Below are 13,660 nucleotides of genomic sequence, written 5' to 3' on the forward strand. Positions count from 1 at the left end.
GAGAGGCCTTTTATTGTCAACTTCACCGGCGGGTGTAACACAGGGATGAGAGGCCTTTTATTGTCACCTTCACCGGCGGGTGTAACACAGAGACAAGAGGCCTTTTATTGTGACCTTCACTGGTGAGTGTAACACAGGGATGAGAGGCCTTTTATTGTCCCCTTCACCAGTGGGTGTAACGCAGGGACAAGAGGCCTTTTATTGTCACCTCCACTGGTGGATGTAACATATGGACAAGAGGCCTTTTATTGTCCCCTTCACCAGTGGATGTAACACAGCGATGAGAGTCCTTTTATTGTCACCTCCACTGGTGGGTGTACCACAGCGATGAGAGTCCTTTTATTGTCCCCTTCACCAGTGGGTGTAACGCAGGGACAAGAGGCCTTTTATTGTCACCTCCACTGGTGGATGTAACATAGGGACAAGAGGCCTTTTATTGTCCCCTTCACCAGTGGATGTAACATAGCGACAAGAGGCCTTTTATTGTCACCTCCACTGGTGGATGTAACATAGGGACAAGAGGCCTTTTATTGTCCCCTTCACTGGTGAGTGTAACATAGGGACAAGAGGCCTTTTATTGTCCCCTTCACCAGTGGATGTAACATAGCGACAAGAGGCCTTTTATTGTCACCTCCACTGGTGGGTGTACCACAGCGATGAGAGTCCTTTTATTGTCCCCTTCACTGGTGAGTGTAACACAGGGACGAGAGGCCTTTTATTGTCATCTTCACCAGTGAGTGTAACACAGGGACGAGAGGCCTTTTATTGTCCCCTTCACCGGTGAGTGTAACACAGGGACGAGAGGCCTTTTATTGTCATCTTCACCAGTGAGTGTAACACAGGGACGAGAGGCCTTTTATTGTCCCCTTCACCGGTGAGTGTAACACAGGGACGAGAGGCCTTTTATTGTCCCCTTCACCGGTGAGTGTAACACAGGGACGAGAGGCCTTTTATTGTCCCCTTCACTGGTGAGTGTAACACAGGGACGAGAGGCCTTTTATTGTCCCCTTCACCGGTGGGTGTAACACAGAGACAAGAGGCCTTTTATTGTCCCCTTCACCGGTGAGTGTAACACAGGGACGAGAGGCCTTTTATTGTCCCCTTCACCGGTGGGTGTAACACAGAGACAAGAGGCCTTTTATTGTCCCCTTCACCGGTGGGTGTAACACAGGGACGAGAGGCCTTTTATTGTCCCCTTCACCGGTGAGTGTAACACAGGGACGAGAGGCCTTTTATTGTCCCCTTCACAGGTGGGTGTAAAACTGAACCGCAGCTGAGTTACAAGAGGACTGAAGGCTCATATTCAGGGCATCATTCTCCTGCCTTAGAAGCTCCTCCATCACTGAGAGAACTACCATGAGGCCAAACAAGCGTTAGAGATTTTACAAGAAGAATACTTGGATATTATATTTAAATATATATAAAAGGGAAACTCTCTACTCTTTGTCTTGACTGTCCCCTTAAAGCCCACCGGCCGCTCTCCCCGCCCCGGCCCCCCAGGCCTCACCTCCTGTGTCACCCCGAAGCTCCCGCTTCGTCCACTGTGAGGAAGTGCTGAAGAGTTTTACTTCCGGGTGACCGGAGGCAGCGACAGCACCAGCAGCTGGTGGGGAGGTCTGAGGAGCCGCTCTCAGCAGAGGCAGAAAGCATCAGAACCCGGTGAGGGCTCTGAGTAATATAACGTCCGGGTCAGCCGCGGTAGAGGCAGAACAAGCAGCAGAAGCTGATGAGCTCCTCTCAGCAGAGGGAACGTAATAGTATCCGGGTCAGCGGCGGCAGAGTCAGCACAAGCAGCGGGTCTCAGCCTCCTCTGTTTCCAGCCTCCTGCAGGGGAGGAGGGACCCCCTGTCTGTCTGTGCGGTTATCTTCATCTTCAGACCCTCACAGACCCACCCTCAGACCCCAGATCTGCACCTGCCCTCCCCCCAGCCCCAGGAGGAGGAGAGAGCCTGGAAATGGCTGCACAGGTTCCTGCTCAGGTAGGAGATTGTCAGCACCTTCTGCTGTGTTTGTAGAAATAGACTGAATAATCCTGGAGGAAATCTCTGCAGGAGCCGGGCTGAGCTGGGCTCTTCTATCCGGGGGCCTCTGGGGGCTTTCCTTCCGGCCCTGGGGGTGTTTGTGACCATCATTTGTGTTAAAGAGGGGACCTTTACACTGAATCTCACTGCACTGTGAGGAATCTGTGCACTGCACCCTACGGCACCGTGAAGGATTTGTGCACTGCATCTTACTGCACTGTGAGGAATCTGTGCACTGCATCTTAATGCACTTTGAGGAATCTGTGCACTGCATCTTACTGCACTGTGAGGAATCTGTGCACTGCATCTTAATGCACTTTGAGGAATCTGTGCACTGCATCTTTCTGCACTAAAGGATCTGTGCACACTGCACTACATCTTACTGCACTGAGGAATCTGTGCATGCTGCACTGCATCTTACTGCTATGTGAGGAATCTGTGCACTGCATCTTACTGCACTATGAGGAATCTGCACTGCACTGCATCTTACTGCACTGTAAGGAATCTGTGCACTGCATCTTACTGCACTGTGAGGAATCTATGCACTGCATCTTACTGCACTGTGAGGAATCTGTGCATGCTGCACTGCATCTTACTGCACTATGATGAATCTGTGCACTGCACTACATCTTACTGCACTGTGAGGAATCTGTGCACTGCTTCTTACTGCACTGTGAGGAGTCTGTTTATGCTGCACTGCACCTTACTGCACTGTGAGGAATCTGTACACACTGCATCTTACTGCACTGTGAGGAGTCTGTGCACTGCATCTTACTGCACTGTGAGGAGTCTGTGCGCTGCATCTTACTGCACAGTGAGAAATCTATGCACTGCATCTTACTGCACTGTGAGGAATCTGTGCACACTATACTGCATCTTACTGCACTGTGAGGGGTCTGTGCATTGCATCTTACTGCACTGAGGGATCTGTGTAGTGCACTGTGAGGAATCTGTGTACTGCACTCTATCTTACTGCACTGTGAGGAATCTGTGCAGACTGCATTTCATCTTACTGCACTGTGAGGAGTCTGTGCACTGCATGCACTGCATCTTAATGCACTTTGAGGAATCTGTGCACTGCATCTTTCTGCACTAAAGGATCTGTGCACACTGCACTACATCTTACTGCACTGAGGAATCTGTGCATGCTGCACTGCATCTTACTGCTATGTGAGGAATCTGTGCACTGCATCTTACTGCACTATGAGGAATCTGCACTGCACTGCATCTTACTGCACTGTAAGGAATCTGTGCACTGCATCTTACTGCACTGTGAGGAATCTATGCACTGCATCTTACTGCACTGTGAGGAATCTGTGCATGCTGCACTGCATCTTACTGCACTATGATGAATCTGTGCACTGCACTACATCTTACTGCACTGTGAGGAATCTGTGCACTGCTTCTTACTGCACTGTGAGGAGTCTGTTTATGCTGCACTGCACCTTACTGCACTGTGAGGAATCTGTACACACTGCATCTTACTGCACTGTGAGGAGTCTGTGCACTGCATCTTACTGCACTGTGAGGAGTCTGTGCGCTGCATCTTACTGCACAGTGAGAAATCTATGCACTGCATCTTACTGCACTGTGAGGAATCTGTGCACACTATACTGCATCTTACTGCACTGTGAGGGGTCTGTGCATTGCATCTTACTGCACTGAGGGATCTGTGTAGTGCACTGTGAGGAATCTGTGTACTGCACTCTATCTTACTGCACTGTGAGGAATCTGTGCAGACTGCATTTCATCTTACTGCACTGTGAGGAGTCTGTGCACTGCATGCACTGTATCTTACTGCACTGTGAGGAATATGTACAGTGCATCTTGCCGCACAATGAGGAGTCTGTGCACACTGCACTGTGAGGAACCTGTGCACTGAATCTTACTGCACTGTGAGGGATCTTTGCATTGCATCTTACTGCACTGTGAGGAATCTGTGTACCGCACTGCTTCTTACTGCACTACGAGGAATCTGTGCACTACATGTAACTGCACTGTGAGGAATCTGTGAATTACACTGCATCTTACTGTACTGTGAGGAATCTGTGCACTGCATCTTACTGCACTGTGAGGAATCTGTGCAGTGCACTGCATCTAACTGTACTGTGAGGAATCTGTGCGGTACACTGCATCTTACTGCACTGAAGGATTTGTGCACTGAATCTGACTGCACTGAGGAATATGTGCACTTCACTGCATCTTACTGCACTGTGAGGAATATGTGCACTGCACCACATCTTACTGCATTGTGAGGAATCTGTGCACACTGCATTTCTTCTTACTGCGCTGTGAGGAGTCTGTGCACTGCATGCACTATATCTTACCGCACTGTGAGGAATCTACACTGCATCTTACCGCACTGTGAGGAGTCTGTGCACACTGCACTGTGACGGTTCTGTGCACTGCACTGGTCTTACTGCACTGTGATGAATCTGTGCACTGCACTGCATCTTAGTGCACTGTGAGGAATCTGTGCACACTGCCCTGCATCTTACTGCACTGTGAGGATTCTGTGCATTGCACTGCATCTTACTTCACTGTGAGGGATCTGTACACTGCATCTTACTGCAGTGTAAGGAATCTGTGCACTGCACTGCATCTTACTGCACTTTGAGGATTCTGTGCATTGCACTGCATCTTACTTCACTGTGAGGGATCTGTAGACTGCGTCTTAGTGCACTGTGAGGAATATGTGCACACCACTGCATCTTGCTGCAATGTGAGGAATCTGTGCACTGCATTGCATCTTACTTAACTGTGAGAAATCTGTACAATGCATATTAGTGCGCTGTGAGGAATCTGTGCGTGCTGCATCTTACTGCACTGTGAGGAATCTTTGCACTGCACTGCATCTTACTGCACTGTGAGTAATCTGTGCACTGCATCTTACTGCACTATAAGGAATCTGCAATGCGTCACTGCATCTTACTGCACTATGGTGAGCTTGTGTCACTGCTCTACATCTTACTGTACTATGAGAAATCTGTGCACACTGCAGTGCATCTTACTGCACTATGAGGACTCAGTGCACACTACACTGCATCTTACTGCACGAAGAGGAATCTGTGCACGTGCATGCTGCAGTGCATCTTAGTGCACTATGAGAAATCTGTGTGCACTGCACTATTTTTTTATCCAGACCCCTTGAGCTGTAGAAAAGCTTTAACTGTCGATCATACTGTGATCACAGGTGTCCTGGCACTAGTGGACCAAGAACAGACACATAGACTTAAAACAGACAGAGAAAGCACCAGCCAACAGGACAGTGCATCAACAGAATAAGTACATTGTCAGATTGTTCCTGAAGCAGCTCCGACTTCATAATGAGAAAACATATGTCCAGGGGCCAAAGGTAGCCCATTCCAAAGGTGGTGACCCTGCTCACTGAAGGTCATCCACCTACATCTAGTCCTCTGGAAACAAGAAATAGGATTTACGCCCTGTTGGCTGAATCGCAGAAGCCATGTAAGAGTTGGACTACCTCTGTGCTTCGTAAAAGGCCTGATGAATAAAACAGAGGATTGTAAAGAGATTTTTTTTGCCTGGGAACCAGTGAAATTATATGATGACATTTCTGCAGCACTAGCATCTGCATTACTGATATATTCAGTGTCTGCTGCAGTCTTCCCATCACAGCCTCCAGTAAGCCAAGATAGATAGTCTTCTTGGTAAAGAATAAATGCTCTTACCTCTTCCACTCTCTTAGGAGTGGGGAGTAATGCCAGAATCATTCTAAGGACCCACAGTTGTAAAACACAAGAACAACAGTTTTTTTCTGTTCATTTGTTGCTCGTAAACAACAAGGGAGTCTCTTGGGGAAGAAAACAGGGTTTCCTATCTGAAGCAGGCCACACCCACATGACCCTGATGTAGGTACAATGTCTCCTTAGAGTGTAGTAAAAAGTAGTGCAGTGCAGAGATTTCCTCTTATGTTAGCACTCCTTACAATGTAAGTAAAACACAGCGTGATGTGCACAGATTCCCTCATTTAGTTAAAACCCCTCACAGGGCTAGTTGTGAGAAAAGGCCTCTTTTTGACATGGTTACCTCCCACTTTGTGCCTGATGTATGATGTAGCCTAGAAATTGTAGTGGTCAGTGCCCCTGCTAACCACGATCTCTGGGCCAGAGCTCTTTCCCTAAAACTGTTGTGATGCATTGACACAATTAGAACGCCTTTAGCTTTAGCTTCAGCACTCTGCCCATCATCCTTTTGTGTTGCTAAAGTTGCCCTAAGTGGGAAGGGTGTTCACTGTGCCTCTGGATTCAAGCTAGCCTGGCCGAAGAAGGGTGATACCCTGAAACCGGTCCTAGGATGCTTGTTTCTGGTCCAGGGAGGACCTGGCGTGGCAGTTTGGGCTCGACTGTTCCCATGGGGAATAAGTTCAAGACTGATTGGCATATGGCTGGGTCCAAACTGGGGTGGCATGATGAGCAAAAGAACGATGGATTAAACCCATTTCTGTGACTGGGGATGAGTGTTAGAAAAGTTTCACCACTCCGTCCATCATCCTTTTGTGTTGCTAAAGTTGGTATCCCCAGACATGGTGTGAGAAAGTAGCCTCTTTCTAGCCTTGTTACCCCCACTTTTGGCATGTTTGTGAGTGTATGTCAAGGTGTTTTCACTGTCTCACTGGGATCCTGCTAGCCAGGGCCCCGTGCTCATAGTGAAAACCCTTTGTTTTCAGTATGTTTGTTATGTGTCACTGGGACCAGGCTAGTCAGGACCCCAGTGCTCATAAGTTTGTGGCCTATATGTATGTGTTCCCTGTGTGGTGCCTAACTGTCTCACTGAGGCTCTTCTAACCAGAACCTCAGTGGTTATGCTCTCTCATTTCTTTCAAATTGTCACTAACAGGCTAGTGACCAATTTTACCAATTTACATTGGCTTACTGGAACACCCTTATAATTCCCTAGTATATGGTACTAAGGTACCCAGGGTATTGGGGTTCCAGGAGATCCCTATGGGCTGCAGCATTTCTTTTGCCACCCATAGGGAGCTCTGACAATTCTTACACAGGCCTGCCACTGCAGCCTGAGTGAAATAACGTCCACATTATTTCACAGCCATTTTACACTGCACTTAAGTAACTTATAAGTCACCTATATGTCTAACCTTTACCTGGTAAAGGTTAGGTGCAAAGTTACTTAGTGTGAGGGCACCCTGGAACTAGCCAAGGTGCCCCCACATTGTTCAGGGCCAATTCCCCGGACTTTGTGAGTGCGGGGACACCATTACACGCGTGCACTACATATAGGTACTACCTATATGTAGCTTCACAATGGTAACTCCGAATATGGCCATGTAACATGTCTATGATCATGGAATTGCCCCCTCTATGCTATCCTGGCATAGTTGGCACAATCCCATGATCCCAGTAGTCTGTAGCACAGACCCTGGTACTGCTAAACTGCTTTTCCTGGGGTTTCACTGCAGCTGCTGCCAACCCCTCAGACAGGTTTCTGCCCTCCTGGGGTCAAGCCAGGCTTGTCCCAGGATGGCAGAACAAAGGACTTCCTCTGAGAGAGGGTGTTACACCCTCTCCCTTTGGAAAATGGTGTGAAGGCAGGGGAGGAGTAGCCTCCCCCAGCCTCTGGAAATGCTTTCTTGGGCACAGATGTGCCCAATTCTGCATAAGCCAGTCTACACCGGTTCAGGGACCCCTTAGCCCTGCTCTGGCGCGAAACTGGACAAAGGAAAGGGGAGTGACCACTCCCCTGACCTGCACCTCCCCTGGGAGGTGTCCAGAGCTCCTCCAGTGTGCTCCAGACCTCTGCCATCTTGGAAACAGAGGTGCTGCTGGCACACTGGACTGCTCTGAGTGGCCAGTGCCACCAGGTGACATCAGAGACTCCTTCTGATAGGCTCCTTCAGGTGTTGCTAGCCTATCCTCTCTCCTAGGTAGCCAATCCCTCTTTTCTGGCTACTTAGGGTCTCTGTCTCTGGGGAAACTTTAGATAACGAATGCAAGAGCTCATCCGAGTTCCTCTGCATCTCTCTCTTCACCTTCTGCCAAGGAATCGACTGCTGACCGCGCTGGAAGCCTGCAAAACTGCAACATAGTAGCTAAGACGACTACTGCAACTCTGTAATGCTGATCCTGCCGCCTTCTCGACTGTTTTCCTGGTGGTGCATGCTGTGGGGGTAGTCTGCCTCCTCTCTGCACTAGAAGCTCCGAAGAAATCTTCCGTGGGTCGAAGGAATCTTCCCCCTGCAACCGCAGGCACCAAAAAGCTGCATTACCGGTCCCTTGGGTCTCCTCTCAGCACGACGAGCGAGGTCCCTCGAATCCAGCAACTCTGTCCAAGTGACTCCCACAGTCCAGTGACTCTTCAGTCCAAGTTTGGTGGAGGTAAGTCCTTGCCTCACCTCGCTAGACTGCATTGCTGGGAACCGCGACTTTTGCAGCTACTCCGGCCCCTGTGCACTTCCGGCGGAAATCCTTTGTGCACAGCCAAGCCTGGGTCCACGGCACTCTAACCTGCATTGCACGACTTTCTAAGTTGGTCTCCGGCGACGTGGGACTCCTTTGTGTATCTTCGGGTGAGCACTGTTTCACGCATCCTCGTAGTGCCTGTTTCTGGCACTTCTCCGGGTGCTACCTGCTGCTAAGAGGGCTCCTTGTCTTGCTCGATGTCCCCTCTACCTCCTGGTCCAATTTGCGACCTCCTGGTCCCTCCTGGGCCACAGCAGCATCCAAAAATGCTAACCGCACGATTTGCAGCTAGAAAGGCTTGTTGGCGTTCTTTCGGCGGAAAAACACTTCTGCACGACTCTCCACAGCGAGAGGGATCCGTCCACCGAAGGGGAAGTCTCTAGCCCTTTTCGTTCCTGCAGAAACCTCAGCTTCTTCTGTCCAGTAGAAGCTTCTTTGCACCCACAGCTGGCATTTCCTGGGCATCTGCCCATCTCCGACTTGCTTGTGACTTTTGGACTTGGTCCCCTTGTTCCACAGGTACCCTAGATTGGAAATTCATCATTGTTGCATTGTTGGTTTGTGTCTTTCCTGCATTATTCCTCTAACACGACTTCTTTGTCCTTAGGGGAACTTTGGTGCACTTTGCACTCACTTTTCAGGGTCTTGGGGTGGGCTATTTTTCTAACCTCACTATTTTCTAATAGTCCCAGCGACCCTCTACAAGGTCACATAGGTTTGGGGTCCATTCATGGTTCGCATTCCACTTTTGGAGTATATGGTTTGTGTTGCCCCTATCCCTATGTGTCCCCATTGCATCCTATTGTAACTATACATTGTTTGCACTGTTTTCTAAGACTATTACTGCATATTTTGGTATTGTGTATATATATCTTGTGTATATTTCCTATCCTCTCACTGAGGGTACACTCTGAGATACTTTGACATATTGTCATAAAAATAAAGTACCTTTATTTTTAGTATAACTGTGTATTGTGTTTTCTTATGATATTGTGCATATGACACTAAGTGGTACTGTAGTAGCTTCACATGTCTCCTAGTTCAGCCTAAGCTGCTCTGCTAAGCTACCATTATCTATCAGCCTAAGCTGCAAGACACCCTATACACTAATAAGGGATAACTGGGCCTGGTGCAAGGTGCAAGTACCCCAGGTACTCACTACAAGCCAGTCCAGCCTCCTACATTGGTTGTGCAGCGGTGGGATAAGTGCTTTGAGACTACTTACCACTCTTGTCATTGTACTTTTCATAAGAGAAAAATATACAAAACAAGTTCAGTGTATATACACATAACCAAAAAGTTTTGCATTTCCTCTTTTCACTCTTTTCTAAAGTGCTGAAAAGTACTTCTAAACTTTCAAAAAGTTCTTAAAAGTTTAAAAAGTTTTCTTCTGTCTTTCTAAAAAGCTCTGACAATTTTTTTTCTCTTTTTCTATCACTTTATCTCTCTCTAAAAATGTCTGGCACAGGCCAAAATGTTGCCCTGTCTAAACTTGCATATGACCACCTTAGCTGGAAAGGAGCAAGGAGTCTCTGTGTAGAGAGAGGTTTGAGTGTAGGGAAGAATCCTTCCTTGGAATTGTTACTTAACATGCTTAGAGAACAAGATAAGGCTAAAAGTGCCCCATCTGTTGAAAAAGTAGCTAATGGTTCCCAATCTGATCCAGGGACTCCCCCAGGAAAAGATTCAGGAAAGAAACTTCTTAGCCTTCCCATTACAAGACAGTCTAGCATAGTTGGTACTGAGGTGGAGTCACATCATACAGATGATGTGCTCTCACATTACACTGTCAGCCAAGCTGTTAGGGTGCCCTCTGTAAGGGACAGGTCTCCTTCTGTTCATTCCCATCATAACTCTGTATCTAGAAATGTCCCTCCCACCAACCCTGATGACAGATTGTTAGAAAGGGAACTCAATAAGTTGAGGGTGGAACAAACCAGACTGAAGCTTAAAAAGCAACAGCTGGATTTGGATAGACAGTCTTTAGAACTAGAGAAGGAAAGACAGAAGTTGGGTTTTGAAACCCATGGTGGCAGCAGCAGTATTCCCCATAGTCATCCTGCAAAAGAGCATGATTCCAGGAATCTGCACAAGATAGTTCCCCCTTATAAGGAGGGGGATGACATTAACAAGTGGTTTGCTGCACTTGAGAGGGCCTGTGCTCTACAGGATGTCCCTCAAAAGCAGTGGGCTGCTATCCTATGGCTATCATTTAGTGGAAAAGGTAGGGATAGGCTCCTTACTGTGAAAGAAAGTGATGCCAATAATTTTACAGTTCTTAAGAATGCACTCCTGGATGGTTATGGCTTAACCACTGAACAATACAGGATAAAGTTCAGAGAGACCAAAAAGGAGTCTTCACAAGACTGGGTTGATTTCATTGACCATTCAGTGAAGGCCTTGGAGGGGTGGTTACATGGCAGTAAAGTTACTGATTATGACAGCCTGTATAACTTGATCCTGAGAGAGCATATTCTTAATAATTGTGTGTCTGATTTGTTGCACCAGTACTTAGTGGACTCTGATCTGACCTCTCCCCAAGAATTGGGAAAGAAGGCAGACAAATGGGTCAGAACAAGGGTGAACAGAAAAGTTCATACAGGGGGTGACAAAGATGGCAACAAGAAGAAAGATGGTGAAAAATCTCAAGATAAGCATGGGGATAAGGGTAAAACCAAAGATCCCACTTCAAATCTTAAACACTCTTCAGGGGGTGGGGATAAAACTAATTCTTCCTCTTCTTCTCAACCTACACAATTTAAAAAGCCTTGGTGCTTTGTGTGTAAAAACAGAGGCCATAGGCCAGGGGATAAGTCCTGTCCAGGTAAACCCCCTGAGCCTACCACCACTAATACATCAAGCTCTAGTGCCCCTAGCAGTAGTGGTACTAGTGGAGGGACTGCTGGCAACAGTCAAGTTAAGGGTGTAGTTGGGTTCACTTATGGGTCCATAGTAGAAACTGGGGTAGTCAGTCCCAAGACAGTTTCTGTCACACCTAGTGGCATTGGCCTTGCCACACTGGCTGCTTGTCCCCTTACAATGGATAAGTACAGGCAGACAGTTTCAATAAATGGTGTTGAGGCCTTGGCCTACAGGGACACAGGTGCCAGTATCACTTTGGTGACTGAAAACCTAGTGCAACCTGATCAACACATCATTGGACAACAGTATAAGATTATTGATGTCCATAACTCCACTAAGTTTCTTCCCTTAGCTATAATTCAGTTTAGTTGGGGTGGAGTTACTGGCCCTAAGCAGGTGGTGGTATCACCTAGCTTACCTGTAGGCTGTCTCTTAGGTAATGACCTAGAGGCCTCAGGTTGGGCTGATGTAGAGTTTTATGCCCATGCAGCCATGCTGGGCATCCCTGAGGAATTGTTCCCTCTCATTTCTACTGAAATGAAAAAGCAAAGGAGAGAAGGCCTGAAAAATCAGGATCCCTCTCCATCAACAGGTAAAAAGGGTATCACAGTATCCCCTAACCACCCTACCATTCAGGATACCATTCCTGTGGTGGGAGAAACCTCTCCTGGGGTGGCACCTGTTCCAAGGGAATCATCAGCTGGCAAAGCTGGACTCCCTGAGGTAGAAGTAGCTCTCTGTGGGATAACTAACATTGGTGAGAAAAAGAGCACCATTTTAGTTAACATGGAGCATCCCTCCAACCCTCCCAGAGAAACTTTAGTGCAGAAACTCTGCACTGCCTCACAACACTTAGGACAGCATCCCTGCCCTAGTGTGGAGCTCATAGGACAGCATCCCTGCCCTGCTCCAACTCAAGAGAAACAGCATCCCTGTTCTCTCTTCCAGCCATATGGACAAAGTTTTTGCCCAGCTATGGCTTTACTGAGACAGCATCCCTGTCTGGCATTTCCATCATTACAAATACGTTTAGTGGATAATTCCCACTGCTCTAAACTAAAACTTACTGATAGAAACTCTGAAAATACATCTTCACATTGTTGCTTAGCTAAACAAATTCAAACAGGGTGGTTTACATCCCCACAGGGAAGTAACCATATAGTGGATGATAAAGGGAGTAACCAGTCTATTGCAGAGCCACTCTCTACGTATCACCAATTAGACAATACATTTTTAACTTGCCAAGGTTAGCCTTATTGTACTTCGTTTGGGGGGAGGGTTGTGTGAGAAAGTAGCCTCTTTCTAGCCTTGTTACCCCCACTTTTGGCATGTTTGTGAGTGTATGTCAAGGTGTTTTCACTGTCTCAATGGGATCCTGCTAGCCAGGGCCCGGTGCTCATAGTGAAAACCCTATGTTTTCAGTATGTTTGTTATGTGTCACTGGGACCCTGCTAGTCAGGACCCCAGTGCTCATAAGTTTGTGGCCTATATGTATGTGTTCCCTGTGTGGTGCCTAACTGTCTCACTGAGGCTCTGCTAATCAGAACCTCAGTGGTTATGCTCTCTCATTTCTTTCAAATTGTCACTAACAGGCTAGTGACCAATTTTACCAATTTACATTGGCTTACTGGAACACCCTTATAATTCCCTAGTATATGGTACTGAGGTACCCAGGGTATTGGGGTTCCAGGAGATCCCTATGGGCTGCAGCATTTCTTTTGCCACCCATAGGGAGCTCTGACAATTCCTACACATGCCTGCCACTGCAGCCTGAGTGAAATAACGTCCACGTTATTTCACAGCCATTTTTCACTGCACTTAAGTAACTTATAAGTCACCTATATGACTAACCTTTACGTGGTAAAGGTTAGGTGCAAAGTTACTTAGTGTGAGGGCACCCTGGCACTAGCCAAGGTGCCCCCACATTGTTCAGGGCCAATTCCCCGGACTTTGTGAGTGCGGGGACACCATTACACGCGTGCACTACATATAGGTCACTACCTATATGTAGCTTCACAATGGTAACTCCGAATATGGCCATGTAACATGTCTATGATCATGGAATTGCCCCCTCTATGCCATCCTGGCATAGTTGGCACAATCCCATGATCCCAGTGGTCTGTAGCACAGACCCTGGTACTGCCAAACTGCTTTTCCTGGGGTTTCACTGCAGCTGCTGCTGCTGCCAACCCCTCAGACAGGTTTCTGCCCTCCTGGGGTCAAGCCAGGCTTGTCCCAGGATGGCAGAACAAAGGACTTCCTCTGAGAGAGGGTGTTACACCCTCTCCCTTTGGAAAATGGTGTGAAGGCAGGGGAGGAGTAGCCTCCCCCAGCCTC

The 13,660-nt window shown here is 47.7% G+C and overlaps 1 pseudogene; it reads left to right on the top strand.

Moving 5' to 3' along the window:
• Positions 1-1,780: 1,780 nt before the first annotated feature.
• LOC138287240 (zinc finger protein 271-like) overlaps positions 1,781-13,660 on the top strand; it is a 163,423-nt pseudogene continuing 151,543 nt past the window's right edge.

Source organism: Pleurodeles waltl, chromosome 4_1, assembly GCF_031143425.1.
Source record: "Pleurodeles waltl isolate 20211129_DDA chromosome 4_1, aPleWal1.hap1.20221129, whole genome shotgun sequence".
In the NCBI taxonomy this organism is placed as follows: Eukaryota; Metazoa; Chordata; class Amphibia; order Caudata; family Salamandridae; genus Pleurodeles; species Pleurodeles waltl.